This window comes from Jaculus jaculus, chromosome 9 (assembly GCF_020740685.1).
Source record: "Jaculus jaculus isolate mJacJac1 chromosome 9, mJacJac1.mat.Y.cur, whole genome shotgun sequence".
In the NCBI taxonomy this organism is placed as follows: domain Eukaryota; kingdom Metazoa; phylum Chordata; class Mammalia; order Rodentia; family Dipodidae; genus Jaculus; species Jaculus jaculus.
In genome coordinates, this window is record NC_059110.1 from 90,240,438 (window position 1) to 90,254,605 (window position 14,168).

At 38.1% G+C, this 14,168-nt stretch overlaps 1 protein-coding gene across 4 annotated transcripts in view; it reads right to left on the reverse strand.

The window, feature by feature from the left end:
• Positions 1-14,168, reverse strand: part of Myo1d (myosin ID) — a 394,397-nt gene that overhangs the window by 309,504 nt on the left and 70,725 nt on the right. The gene's annotated exons all lie outside the window — the stretch shown is intronic.

The following is a 14,168-nucleotide window of genomic DNA, read 5'->3' on the forward strand; positions in this document are numbered from 1 at the left end:
TTTCTCACCCTCGTAAGTCAAACCTCACAGTCCATAGTTCTTACTGCATTCAGGTCTTTCAACTCTAACCAGAATAGTCCATTATCTCTTAGGCCAAGGTTTCAAATCCTTCAACATTCCTCTAAAAAAAAATCAGCTCCAAAGGGCCAAAAAAGCCATGCAGTCAGGTTTCAAGCAGCAACAATCCCAACCAACTTTACTGTTACAGTCAGGTTAGCATTGCTGGCAGAAAACACCAAACTGAGTGCAGCTTGTAAGGCGAAAGAGTTTATTTTGGCTTATGGATTTGAGAGGAAGCTCCATGATAGCAGGGGAATACAATGACATAAGCAGAGGGTGGACATCATCTCCTGGCCAGTATCAGGTAGACAACAACATTGGCAAGGGGAAATGGGCTATAATACATATATAAGTCCACCCCCAACAATACACTGCCTCCAGGAGGTGTTAGTTCCCAAATCTTTGTCACCTGGGAACGTAACATTCAGAACACCTAAGTTTATGGGGGACACCTAAATCAAACCACCACAACCTGGAATGAACCACATCTATTTAAGAGTGACAATAACCAAAGTGAACCAGAATGGAATACATGACAGGATGCTACAAGAAAAAAGAAGGCAAATAATTTTAAAAATATTTGTGTGTGTGTGTGTATGATGCATGTTCATGCATGTGTGGATAAGCATGTGTGGACATGCATGTGGAATGCAAAGGTGGACATTGGGTGTCTTCTTCAATTGCTTTCCACTTTATTTTTTAAAATATTATTTATTTACTTGAGAGAGAGGGAGAGAAAGAGAGAGAGACTGGCCATTCAAGGGCCTCTAGCCATTGCAAACTAACTCCAGACTCATGTGCCACACTGTGCATCTGTTTACATAAGCACTGAGAAATCAAGCCTGGGTCCTTAGGTTTCACAGGCAAGCATCTTAACCATTAAGCCATCTTTCCAGCCCTCCATCTTATATTTTGAAAGAAAGTCTTATGCTAAATTTGAGGCAAACATGAGTTACAGAGTGAGATTCAGCTTGGCTAGCTAGCTACTTAGCTTTAGGAATGCCCCCATCTCTGCCTCCCAGTGCTGGGGTTACAGGTACCCATCATGCCCAGCTTTTACATGGGTGCTGGGATCCAAACTCAGGTCCTCAGGCTTGTGCAGCAAGCACTTTACCCACTGAGCCACCTCTGTGGCCTGTGGGCAAAGAATTTGATAAAGAGATGATAGATCAAGAATTCTCATCCCAAAGGAAGGGAGGAGGGTACTTAATAGGTTGGTATTGTATATATGTAAGTACAATGATTGAGATGGGGAGGTAATATGATGGAGAATGGAATTTCAAAGGGGAAAGTGCAGGGGGGGGGGCAGTGAGGATATTACCATGGGACATTTTTTATAATCATGGAAAAGGTTAATAAAAATTGTGAAAAGAAAAAAAAGGCTTGATATCACTGGGCTAACTAGTATCCAAATTGATTTCTTTTTTTTTATTGTTAGCTTTTTTTTTAAAATTTAATTTATTAGTTTTCTTTTCAGTAAATACAGGCAGTTTGGTACCATTGTTTAGGCTCGGGAATCCTTAATGATTTGTAGAGGTTGGCATGCTCATAACTCATCAAGAAGATATATAAGGAATGGGATTTTCCAAATTCATTTTACGATGGAGCCCATTTGGGTAAGATAATTTGTTGAACCACAATATTAAAGAATATACTTCAAGAAAGTATCACAATGGTCTTGGCAAAGACTTTCTGAATACAACCCCAATTGCTCAGGCAATAAAACCACAGATTAACCACTGGGACCTAATGAAATTACAAAGATTTTGCACCGCAAAGGACACAGTGAAAAAAGCAAAGAGGCAACCTACAGAATGGGAAAAAATCTTCGCCAGCTATATATCTGATAGAGGATTAATATCTAGGATATACAAAGCACTCAAAAAGTTAAATAATAAGGAATCAAACAAGCCAATCAAAAAATGGGCTATGGAGCTAAATAGAGAGTTCTCAAAGGAAGAAATACGAATGGCATATAAGCATCTAAAAAAATGTTCTACGTCACTAGTCATCAGGGAAATGCAGATTAAAACTACATTGAGATTCCATCTCACTCCTGTCAGATTGGCCACCATCATGAAAACAAATGATCATAAATGTTGGCGGGGATGTGGAAAAAAAGGAACCCTTCTGCACTGCTGGTGGGAATGCAATCTGGTCCAGCCATTGTGGAAAACAGTGTGGAGGTTCCTAAAACAGCTAGAGATTGATCTACCATATGACCCAGCTATAGCACTCCTAGGCATATATCCAAAGGACTCATCTCATTTCCTTAGAAGTACGTGCTCAACCATGTTTATTGCTGCTCAATTTATAATAGCTGGGAAATGGAACCAGCCTAGATGTCCCTCAACAGATGAGTGGATAATGAAGATGTGGCACATTTATACAATGGAGTTCTACTCAGCGGTAAAGAAAAATGAAGTTATGAAATTTGCAGAAAAATGGATGGACCTGGAAAGTATTATACTAAGTGAGGTAACCCAGACCCAGAAAGCCAAGCGCCACATGTTCTCTCTCATATGTGGATCCTAGCTACAGATGACTGGGCTTCTGTGTGAGAATGAAAATACTTAGTAGCAGAGGCCAGTAAGTTAAAAAGGAGACATAAAGGGTAGAGAAAGGAAGGGAGGAGGATACTTAATAGGTTGATATTGTATATATGTAATTACAATGATTGTAATGGGGAGGTAATATGATGGAGAATGGAATTTCAAATGGGAAAGTGTGGGGGTGGGGAGGGAGGGAATTACCATGGGATATATTTTATAATCATGGAAAATGTTAATAAAAATTAAAAAAAAGAAAGTATCACAAGAAATTTGTACAATATCTCATAATAACTTTAAAATCAATAATATACAATTGTTAAATGATCTATCATATATAAAATAGGTATAATATACATATTAAATATATATAAAATTATGTACAGATACATACTTGAACTTTATATATTACACAGTCATATTTATGTATGATTTATGCAAGTTATATACATTATCAAGCATATATGTATATATCATATATACATCAAATGCCATGTTTTATATATATGTTTATAAATTTCAAATTACATACTAGTAGTATGTCTTAACTAGATTTTATTTAAACTCTACTTTTTTGTGACATCTTCTCTTCATATTATTACTCTAACATACATAATACTAATGGTGCTAACCCACATTCTAAACTCAAACATAAATATTGTTACAATATTGTAATATTACAACAAAATATTATAATAAAAATTCTCCCATCATTAAAATAATTCTCATCCACAATGAAATGTTATAAAAAACATCTGTACTAAAGGAAATAATGCAATAAATATATATTCGTCTAAAACAAAATATAAAAGAAGGTATAATTTTTAAAAGAGAAATCCTGCTTGAAATCATTTTTTAAAATAAACAAAATATCAAAATAGCAACAACAACATAATTGAAGGCTACCCTCACAATGCACAACTCACAATCTCCGTGGGGTAACTGGCATCCCCAATGAGGTGGGTCCCTGAGGAGGGGGGAAGGACAAGGATGAAGGTAAGGATGGTACCAAGATGTGCTGTTTACACACTGAGTATGTACACAACTAATAAAGAAACAAATGGTATAAAAATAAACAAGACACTGGAACAGCTTTAAAGGAAAGGAAATAGGTATAGTGGCTTAATGTTTCTAATCCTGACAATTTGGGGGACTGAGGCAGGAAGAAGGCAATGAGTTTGAGGCAAACGTGAGTTACAGAGTGAGATGCTATCTCAAAAGCAACAACAAGGGCTGGAGAGATGGCTTAGCGGTTAAGCGCTTGCCTGTGAAGCCTAAGGACCCCAGTTCGAGGCTCGGTTCCCCAGGTCCCACGTTAGCCAGATGCACAAGGGGGCGCACACGTCTGGAGTTCGTTTGCAGAGGCTGGAAGCCCTGGCGCGCCCATTCGCTCTCTCCCTCTATCTGTCTTTCTCTCTGTGTCTGTCTCTTTCAAATAAATAAATAAATAAAAATTAAAAAAAAACATATTTAAAAAAAAAAAAGCAACAACAAAAGGGAGGGAGGGGGTAGAAAAAGGATAAAGAATAGCAAAAGAATAACAAAATCCATAGTAATGAAGGCCTCGCTGAAAGATATTAAAAGAAGAATGGATAAATGGGGAAAATGGAGATAAGAAAAATAGGTTTTAGAGAAAGCAAGCCACATAAAATGAAAAAACAAACTTCATATATGATGAAGAAAATTATAGAAGTGAAAGATAATGGAAGTCATAAATTCGTTTCTCTGATAGTAGTAGAATTTCAAAACATTAAGTGTATCAATTAAAAATGCCAATGAATGTTAGCAAATGGGCTTGCAGCAAAAGCATAAAGCATTAGTGTGGGGCATTAAGTTGTGTTCCCTACACAATATGTTGACGTCTTAACCATCACTATCTGTGAATATTACCTTACTTTGGAACAGGGTTTTTACAGATGTAATCAAGATGAGGCCATTAGGGTTCACCCTAATCCAACATGACTGGTGTCCTTATAAAAGGAAATGTAGACAGGTGTACACTGTATGATGACAGAGATAGAGCTGGATAAAGCAGTTTCAGGTCAAGAAACCAAGGACTGTATTAGCCTGTCCAGTGGAAGCTAGAAAGAGCCAATCAAGGATTGTTTCCTGTAGGTTTCAGAGGAAGCTTGGTCTTGCTGACACCTTGGTTTTAGACAAAAACTTCCATAGCAACCCTAGAAATGCAACTAGTTATACCAAAATAAATTTTATGAAAACATGTATCAACCTCTCTTACAATGAGAGAAGCATAAATCAAACAACATACACGTCAAAGTGACTTGGTAGTAAACGGTTCTAACAAAAATTTGAAGTCCCTATTATAGGTGCTGTCTTTACATGTCTGCTCATACCACTATGAACCTCCTTCCAATATAGTCTCCCTACACTGTAGATCAAAATAGAAATCTGCAAATTCCTGGCATTCAATCTTTGCAGTGGGAAACCACAAATTCAATTCAATCTGACACCCCGATAGTGACCCATGTCCTGTCACCTACCTCGTTACTGTGTGCTCTGGCCTGAAACACGTGTTCTTTTCCCATCTTAAACCCACACTGCTTGCTTTCTTCAGAGTAGTTATTACAAATATTTTTTGTCTTGTCTCTAGGGAATCTGAGACCACTCCTACCTTGTTCATTGTCTTATCTGCAGCATGCAGTATAATGTGCATTATTAGCAAGGGATGGTAAATATTTGATAAATATAAACAACAATGAATGAATGGGTTCCTTTAGCCCACTAAAAGGCGGTTTTCTTTCAGGAATGGTTTTGTTTGTTTTGCGGTACTTGAGATTAAACCCTGGGCTTCACAAAGGCAACCATTCTACCACTGAGCTACATTCACAGACCTCAGGAATAGTTTTGCAACCTATTTATAGACAACATTCAGACTACCAGTTGTGGATAGCCATAAATCACCTACCATCATTTTTTTCCCTACTTACACACTTAGTCTCCTTTAACTTATGACTTTCAAGTGGATGAGAGGAATAAAACAGAAAAATGTCACCCAATTAAGATGGACTATATCTTCATGTCACTACAGAAAACATCATAGTCTTCTCTTTATGTGGACTACTTCATAGAAAATTTTGTCCCAGAAAAATAAGTTAAATGGTACCTATTCCAGCTCAAATCTCTGAGACTAGGTTTTCAACTCCGGTGTAAAGTAAGTGGGTTAAACTGAAGTGGGGGGTCTCATAAAAATGGGGTTAGTGTATGCATGTGTAAGCATTTCGTAACTATCTACTCAAGAGTGCTGAAAAGGCACAACATCTAAATGTCAGCTTGAAAATTCTATCCTTATCTAAATGGGACTTGTGGCTCCATAGAAATAAGCTGATGGCCTTCACTGGACAGGGAACCACAAGATGAATCTGGAATATCTTGTGGAACCAGAGAGAGAAGTGTTTAAAGAATGACAACTTAAATGGGCTTCTACTGGGAACCATCTGGGACATGAGCATGAACATAAATAATGCCAATTACAATTTATAATCCACTGAGTACAATAAGAATCCAGACTGACATATGCATATGTATGCATGAAGGACCTAGTTAAGACAGAAAGAAAGCTCTTGTTTAAATTTTTTTTTCTTTATATTTATAAGCAGGGAGTGGGGATGAGAAAGAAAGAGAGAATGAGAATGAATCAATGGGTACACCAGGGCCTCTTGCCACTGCAAACAAACCCAAGATGCATGCACCACTTTGTACATCTGGAGAAAAACTCATTTATAAGGTAACTGCCAAGGAACATATATAGAAGAAATGACACGCATTAGAAGAATATGACAAAGAACAGGATAGTTACACAGCATCTATCCACAAGTTAATATTTAATTATAAAGGGAAAGATGGCAACTTTATAGTAGAGAAAAGTCTGTGACCATTTAAACAAAGTAACTAAAATTAGTATCATTAATATTGGAGCAAAATGACAAGTTTGTGATGATGAATTTCATGTTTGATCAACTTAATAGGGTCCTAGGGTGCCCAAATATTGAACTAAATGGTATTCTTGATATATCAGTAGAGTCTTTGGAATTGACATTTGAATTAGAGACTGAACAAAGCATACTGCCCTCAGTGTGGCTGGGTCTCATTCCAATTGCTGAAAGAGCTACAGAGAACAATGTACTCAAAGCATTCTTTCTGCCTGTGTTTGAGCTGGGACACTAGATTTCTCTTGCCTTATGACTTGCAGTGGACCTGATACCATCAGCTCTCCTGGTCCTCAGGTCTTCAGACTCAAGCAGAAACTATGCCATCATTTTTTCAAGGTCTCCTGCTTGCCAGATGCAGCTCATGGACTTCTGAGCTCCTGTAATTGCAAAGCTGGTGTGCCTTGCAGAAAATCTCTTTAAGTATAAGGCACTGGTGAGTGTGCATGTGTTCACATCCTACAGATTCTGTCTCACCAGACAACCTAGGTTAATACAGATTTGGGTAATGAGTAGTTTTGGAGGAATTTTAAGAATTTACAAGTCTTAAATTTTATTTATTGACTATTTATATTTGAGAAAGTGAGACAGAAAGACAGAGAGAGAGAGAATGGGCAAACCAGGGCCTCCAGACACTGCAAATGAACTCCAGACACATGTACCATCTTGTGCATCTGGCTTATGTGGGTCCTAGCAAATAGAACGAGGTCCTCTGGCTTTGCAGGCAAACACCTTAACCACTAAGCCATCTTTCCAGCCCCAAGAATTTACAAGTCTTTAAACTGTGAAGTTTCCAGTACAAGTTTTCTAATTTGATTAAAGAATTTTTCCAGTAGTAAAGAGAGAGTCGAGTCTATTGGAATGATCTAGCAATAAAGATGTAAAATACCACCAATGCATATTCCTAATTAACTACTTGTAAGAAGCAAGGAGCTGGGTCTGTGTACACTACTTCTGAACATTTTAGAACTCTAAAATATAATGACAGAAATTGGTGGCTCCTAATGTTAAATGAGAAGAAAGCATGAGCTCATGGCCTCAAGGCAGTTGGGTGTGCCTCAAGGCTGAGAAGCCACAGGACAGCAGGGCTTCCAGTAAGATGCTAGAAAGGGACAGCCATCATTACGGTGGCAGCCCCAGTCAGGGAACTTAAACCTAACAGCAAATGTCAGACAACCAGAACTAAGACAATGGACAAAACACCTGGAAAGCGCACGTGCCACCATGCCCAGCTTTCATTTCCTGATTTTTTTTTTTTTTTTTTACCATTGCACTATGGTTAAGAGGTTATCCTATTTATGAAACATGCCTTGACTTACTTAGTGGTAATAGGTTATGATGTCTCCAATTTATCCTTAAATAGTTAAAAACAGAATCATATGCATATATAAAATAAGTAAATAAGAGAAGCTTAGAAACAAGTAAAACAAAATAATTGACAAGAAATTAAATGGCTTTTTTCATAGTATGCTTGCAAATTTCTCATAATTTTTTAATTAAAACATTTTTTTAGAGAATGAGAGAGAGAGAGAAAGAATTGGTTTGCCAGGGCCTCAGCCACTGTAATTGAACTCCAGATGCTTTTGCAACCTACTGGGCATGTGCAACTTCGCACTTGCCTCACCTTTGTGCATCTGGCTTACAAGGAATCTAGAGTCGAACATGGGTCCTTAGGCTTTGCAGGTAAGTACCTTAACCGCTAAGCCATCTCTCCAGCCCTTTCTTGTGAATTTTAAAATTAAGAGCTACTAATTAAAAATCTGAATCCAGGGCTGGAGAGATGGCTTAATGGTTAAAGCACTTGACTGCAAAGTCTAAGGACCCAGATTTGATTTCCTAGTACAATGTAAACCAGATGCACAAGGTGGCACATGTGTCTGGAGTTCATTTGCAGATGCTGGAGGCCCTGGTGTGCCCTTTCTTTCCTCCCTTCCTTACTTCTTCTTTCCCTTCTCCCCTTCCCCCTTCCTTCCTTCCTTCCTTCCTTCCTTCCTTCCTTCCTTCCTTCCTTCCATCCACCCATCTACCCATCCATCCATCCATCCATCCATCCATCCATCCATCCATCCATCCATCCATCCATCCATCTATCTATCTATCTATCTATCTATCTATTTCTGTCTCTCAAATAATCTGAATCCAAACCTATTTATACAGTGAGATTAAATATTTATTAAGTTATTAGTTGTGACTAGGTGATACAGACTCTTGGTAAGGCCTCAAATGATATAAGAGACAGACAGTAGAAAGTATTTATCTCTTATCTTTTCTATAACTTTACTTCTTAAAGGCACCCACTGCTGTGATCTTCCTGTGAATTCTCCCACAGTTTGTAACATACAAATAAAACAGGGATACATGGGGCTTCTTTTTTCATGAGCACCATTTTTTCTAATTAAGATATTTATTGTGCCTAATTTTTAAGCTTGCATAGTATTCAATTTCAGGATTAATACCCTGAATTAGTCCCTACTCTATTTAAGTTTGCTATTAACCTTGAATCATTGTGGACAATACAAATATAAATATAACAATGCACAGTTCTTTGGGCATATATGATTGCATACCTGTAGAACACATTTCTAGAATTGAAACTGCTGGTTTAAAGAATGTGTGCAAATTAAATTTATGAATTATTGTCAAATTCTTCTCCAAAGAGATCACAGAGTTATTCCACCTACAATGTCTTGAGAGTTTCTACTTCCTGGATATTGGCTTTTTAACCACTTTGAAAGAAAGGGTGCCCTATACTGTAGTTTTATTTTCCCAGTACACAAAACTTTGACCTCTTTCTTGGCCTGCATGTGCAATGTTCACTAGCACAAGCTGCCAACTTTCAGTGAGGAAAGGTAGGAACCTTTCCCAAGGAAGAAAGCACCTTGTTTCTGCTTCCTCTGGCAAAGTTACAGGTTCTGCACAACAGAGTCATTTAGTCTGTTCCTTTGCGGGACTATGTGTTCCAAGATGGACAGGGACCATGTATTGGAAAAAAGTGGGGTCTTTTAAGTCACACAACCCTGGTGGTCTGAATTCTGACTTTGCTAGATACTGACTAGATAATGCAATTACAGTAAGTGCCCATGTGCCAGGCACTCAAGTCAAGAGCTTGAGTTGAGAGATGGGGGATAATGGGAGATTTTTAGTTTCTGGGTATGTGCCTTTGAAGGGAATTGTAGGCCTCAACTCTCTCCTTATTTCCTTGTGCTATAAGAGTTTGAGTTGAGAGATGGGGGATAATAGAAGATTTTTAGTTACTGGGTATGTGCCCTTGAAAGGAATTGTAGACTTCAACTCTCTCCTTATTCCCTTATTCTACTTGGCTTCTGAGGTGAGGGGTTTTGCTGTGCCACACACTGGCTATTATGATGGTACTAACCATAGTCCAAAGCAATGCTGGCCACTGGATCAGGGATTGAAATCCACAAAGCCTCAAGTCAGAATAACCTTTTCTGTTAATATATTAATTATCTCTAGTAGTCTGTTATAGTGACAGAAAGCTAACACAGTACTCTTTCTCTCTCCTTCTCTAAATAAATAAAAAATAAATTTTAAAAAATGATTTCCTGTTATAGTAACCATTTCACTAGCTGGTATGCCTAGAGAAGGTAGTTAACCGTCTTGCCTTAACTGAGGTGTTAGCAATTTATAAACCAAAACTACTCAAGAAATTGAGTATCTACACCTGAGTTAGTAAACTCCTGGACAGGAAGACACAAATTATATGAGTCAACAGCAACTGTATGTTCTAAATATTATCGACACTTAAAGACACTACTGAATATCTGAAATACAAACCCCACATGTCTGAGAACTTCACCCAAATAGAATAAACTTAAGATTCTCACATCTCTCTATTTTCATACTTATCTTGGTAGGAGTTCTCTCTACCTCACACTCTTTCTAGGTATCCTATCCATTGACGGTGTCTCTGGGTGACTAGATCAGAACTGCCTTGTATACACTGTCACATTTATTTATGTATGTATTTTTTTGAGGTAGGGTCTCACTGTAGCCCAGGTTGACCTGGAATTCACTATTATGTCCCAGGCTGGCCTTGAACTCACAGAAATCCTCCTACCTCTGCCTCCCAAATGCTGGGATTAAAGATGTATGCTGGGTTTAACTGGCACTGTTTTTAAAAATATTTTGTTTATTTTTCCAGTGTTTTAATAAAGCTAATCAGCTCTTTTTAATAAGTTTACTCCTTGCTGAATTGTGAAATAAAGCTGTTATTATCCTGGAAGATCTATTTCTACTACAGGATGGACCATGGGAGGAAAACTAAGATGTTCCTCCAGTGCTGAGTAAAAAAACAAACAAACAAACAAAAAAAAAACCCTACTCTTTCTGTTGGTTACTAACAATCAGTCACCACAGAACAAAGCAGATGATTTCAAAACCATTAAAATAATAGGCCAGGCATGCTGATCCATGCCTATAGTGGCAACACTTAGGAGGCAGAGGTAGGAGGATCACCACAAATTCAAGGTCAGCCTGGACTACACAGCAAGTTCTAGACCAGCCAGGGCTACAAAATGAGACCTTGTTTCAGAACAACGACAATGACACACATACACACAATACCAAACAAACAAAACAGCAAACATATTTATCTCATGAAGAAATGGCCAGAACCCTTGTTCTTTGTTTCTCCTTGGCTTTCCCTGTCAGAAATCTCTAACATCCTTTAAGATCCTAATGTGAAACTTTTAATATTTCCTATATTTTACATTATCCTTACTTTGGCATGTCTGGTATTTTTTTTTTTTTTTTTGGCAGATATCTTTTGGTGCATGTGTTAACAAACTTCTTGTATCTGTCATTCATTTTCCCATCAGAGGTGCAGAATGTCTGTCATGGAAGAGGCTTGCTTTTGGGCTATGGATATACATTTTGGAAGGAGGAAGGTTAGATGTGTCACACTATTCCCATGCTTAGATTGTCCACAGCAAATACAGAACTTTTACAATGTGACTCCTCTGATGCCAGAAGCCCCTGGGAAGACAGGAACATCAGGCAGAATTTCCAGGTGACATATCAACAGCTGCTCCCTGGGTCACTGGATAACAGATGGTCATTTAGTGACAAAGTTTTTGTGGAGGGAGAAGGCTAAAATTTAGAGAGGGTTAAAGAAGATACAAAAGGTAAAAGTCATTACCATTTCCACTTTGCAAAGACTTTTCATCATTAGATGATATTTTGAGAGGCTGCAATGTAAAGCAATTGAATCAAGATTCCTGAGATACTCGGCCAGATTTCCCCCCCCCGCCCACTCTCTCTCCCTCCCTCCCTCCCTCCCTCCCTCACTCTCTCTCTCTCCCTCTCTCTCTCTCTCTCTCTTTTATATAGCCATGGGACCCAAGGGCATTTTCACAGAGGGAGGAGAATCCTGGAACTACTGAGAGATTCAGTAGAAAGATATCCACATACTAAATGGACCAATATGTAGACATCAAAGTCAATACAAACACAAACATAACTTGGACCATCTAGTACTCTAACCCAGTTGGTCCACCTCCACTTGTGAAAATAACCAAGTGCTGCCTATATGCAGAATACCAAACATCAGGAAGTAACTAAGAGAGTAAAAATGTGGTGGCAAAGAAAAGAGTAAAACCAAAAACAGATCAAATAGACTAGGAAATGGAAAAAGCAAACAATTTCCCTACTTATTATTTCCTTAGTTCTTCTAGCAGAAATTAAATCTTTTTTATTGTTAGATCAAGCTGAGAAAAGAATTTATGTAGGCAGGTTGGTTGATTGCCAACTTAAGGCATATACTATAATATTTGATTTTTGTATATCACCTCAATTCTGACCAGTCACAGGGAATTCCCAAGCCAAAAGGCAACTTCAGCTGTCCTAGAGCTCACCCTTGTTCTCTGAAGACACAGAGTGCTTTAGTAAGTGACTGTTAATATGATATTTCACAAAGGAAAAGCTAAGACTACTTATAAGTAGCATTAGTTACAAAGCAGTATCTAAACAAGTGCTACCACACCAGTCTGTGAATAAGAATTAGAAGTAGAGGATGGTCAAATAACTAAAAGCTTTAATGGCTTTATTTTTGAATTTTAGGAAAGACTGTCTCAAGTTTTGCTTATAATTCCATCTAAGTTTAAAAAGCCACGGGTTTGGCCAGCATGGCCAGTGCATCTGGCAGAGCCAGGACTGAGGATTCAGCTGGCTCACTGGGCATGTGGTGGGGCCAGGATAAGGATTCTTCTGATGCACTGGGTGTCCAGCAGGGCTGGGTCTAGGCAGTGGCTTGCAGGCTGAGGAAATTAGTAACCTATAGGAGGACTAAGAAATGAAATGAATACCTTAGGGATCATGAAAGTCAGGTCTCTCACTACTGCAGAGGGGAATTAACAAATACAGAAGAGAAATGACTGACATAATATATGAACTCATGATAGTTAATGGAGACAAAGAAACAGACAAACAGTTAACCTTCAATAGTCACAAAATAGACAAACAGTTAACTTTCAATAGTCACTGGGGTTAGTTTTAAGACCCCATCCCACTGCAGAAGCCCAAATCCATGATGGTATGTAGTATTTACCTATAAATTGTGCACATCTTCCCATCTCTATATTCCTTATAACACTTATTACAGTGCTAACATGTCACTTCATTTGCATATTCTATGTAGTGCTTGATTTAAGTTTTGCATTTTGGAACTTTATGGAATTTTTAAAAAATATTTTTCATGTGCAGTTTGTTGGATCTGGATGTGGAACCTGCAGACACATAGGGTTGAATATGTGTGTGTGTTGGCCCTGCCTATTTGCCAGCTCCATTTGCTGAGGAAGTCTAAGGGCAAGGATACCCTAGTAGCGCAATCATACCTACCACTCAGATTCTGAATTCCAAATATCATATAAGTAGAACCAAAGTGATATGGAGAAATGGATGATTCCATTACTGAGTCACAGGATGGGCCTGGAGTGTCCTAATGAGCCAGCCTATAACTAAGTTCTCAGAAAATGTCAGGGACATACCAGCTGAAATAGGCCTTCACTATCCAATATGGAATCATTTAGTTTATTGGAGAAAACTTAAAGAATGTGAATTTTGTGGCAGACCATTATTTATTTATTTGTGGTGCTAGGGATCAAACTCAAGACCTTATGCATACTAGGCAACTACTCTACCACTAATCTACATTCCCATGCATTCTAAGTTTTTTTCTCTGCCCTAGCTATGTGGTCTATAGCTTTTATCTGGATTGACCTAGGAGACACACAGCCACTTACTACAAGGGAGAGCAGACCAAATAGGAGGGAACTGGCACAAATCCATCACAAGTGAACAAATGGCTTAAACCTGTGTTTTGCTGATAGTATTATGTGACAACCTATACATCAGTCCATGGGTGTAAACTTTGCTAGTAAAGCTCTTCTTTGGACACAAAGAGGCTACATATCTATTTATGCTTTGAGGTCTTTATAACAGTATACTAACTTTTGGAAACAGATAGTTTCACTTGTTTATGCATACAAAAGTATTTCTCTTTTATTCTTAATATCAACTACAAGAAAATCCTTTTCCTGGGAAATAACTCCTCAAATATGGTATCAATTAGGTTGGTGTTAAAATTTCCCCTTTC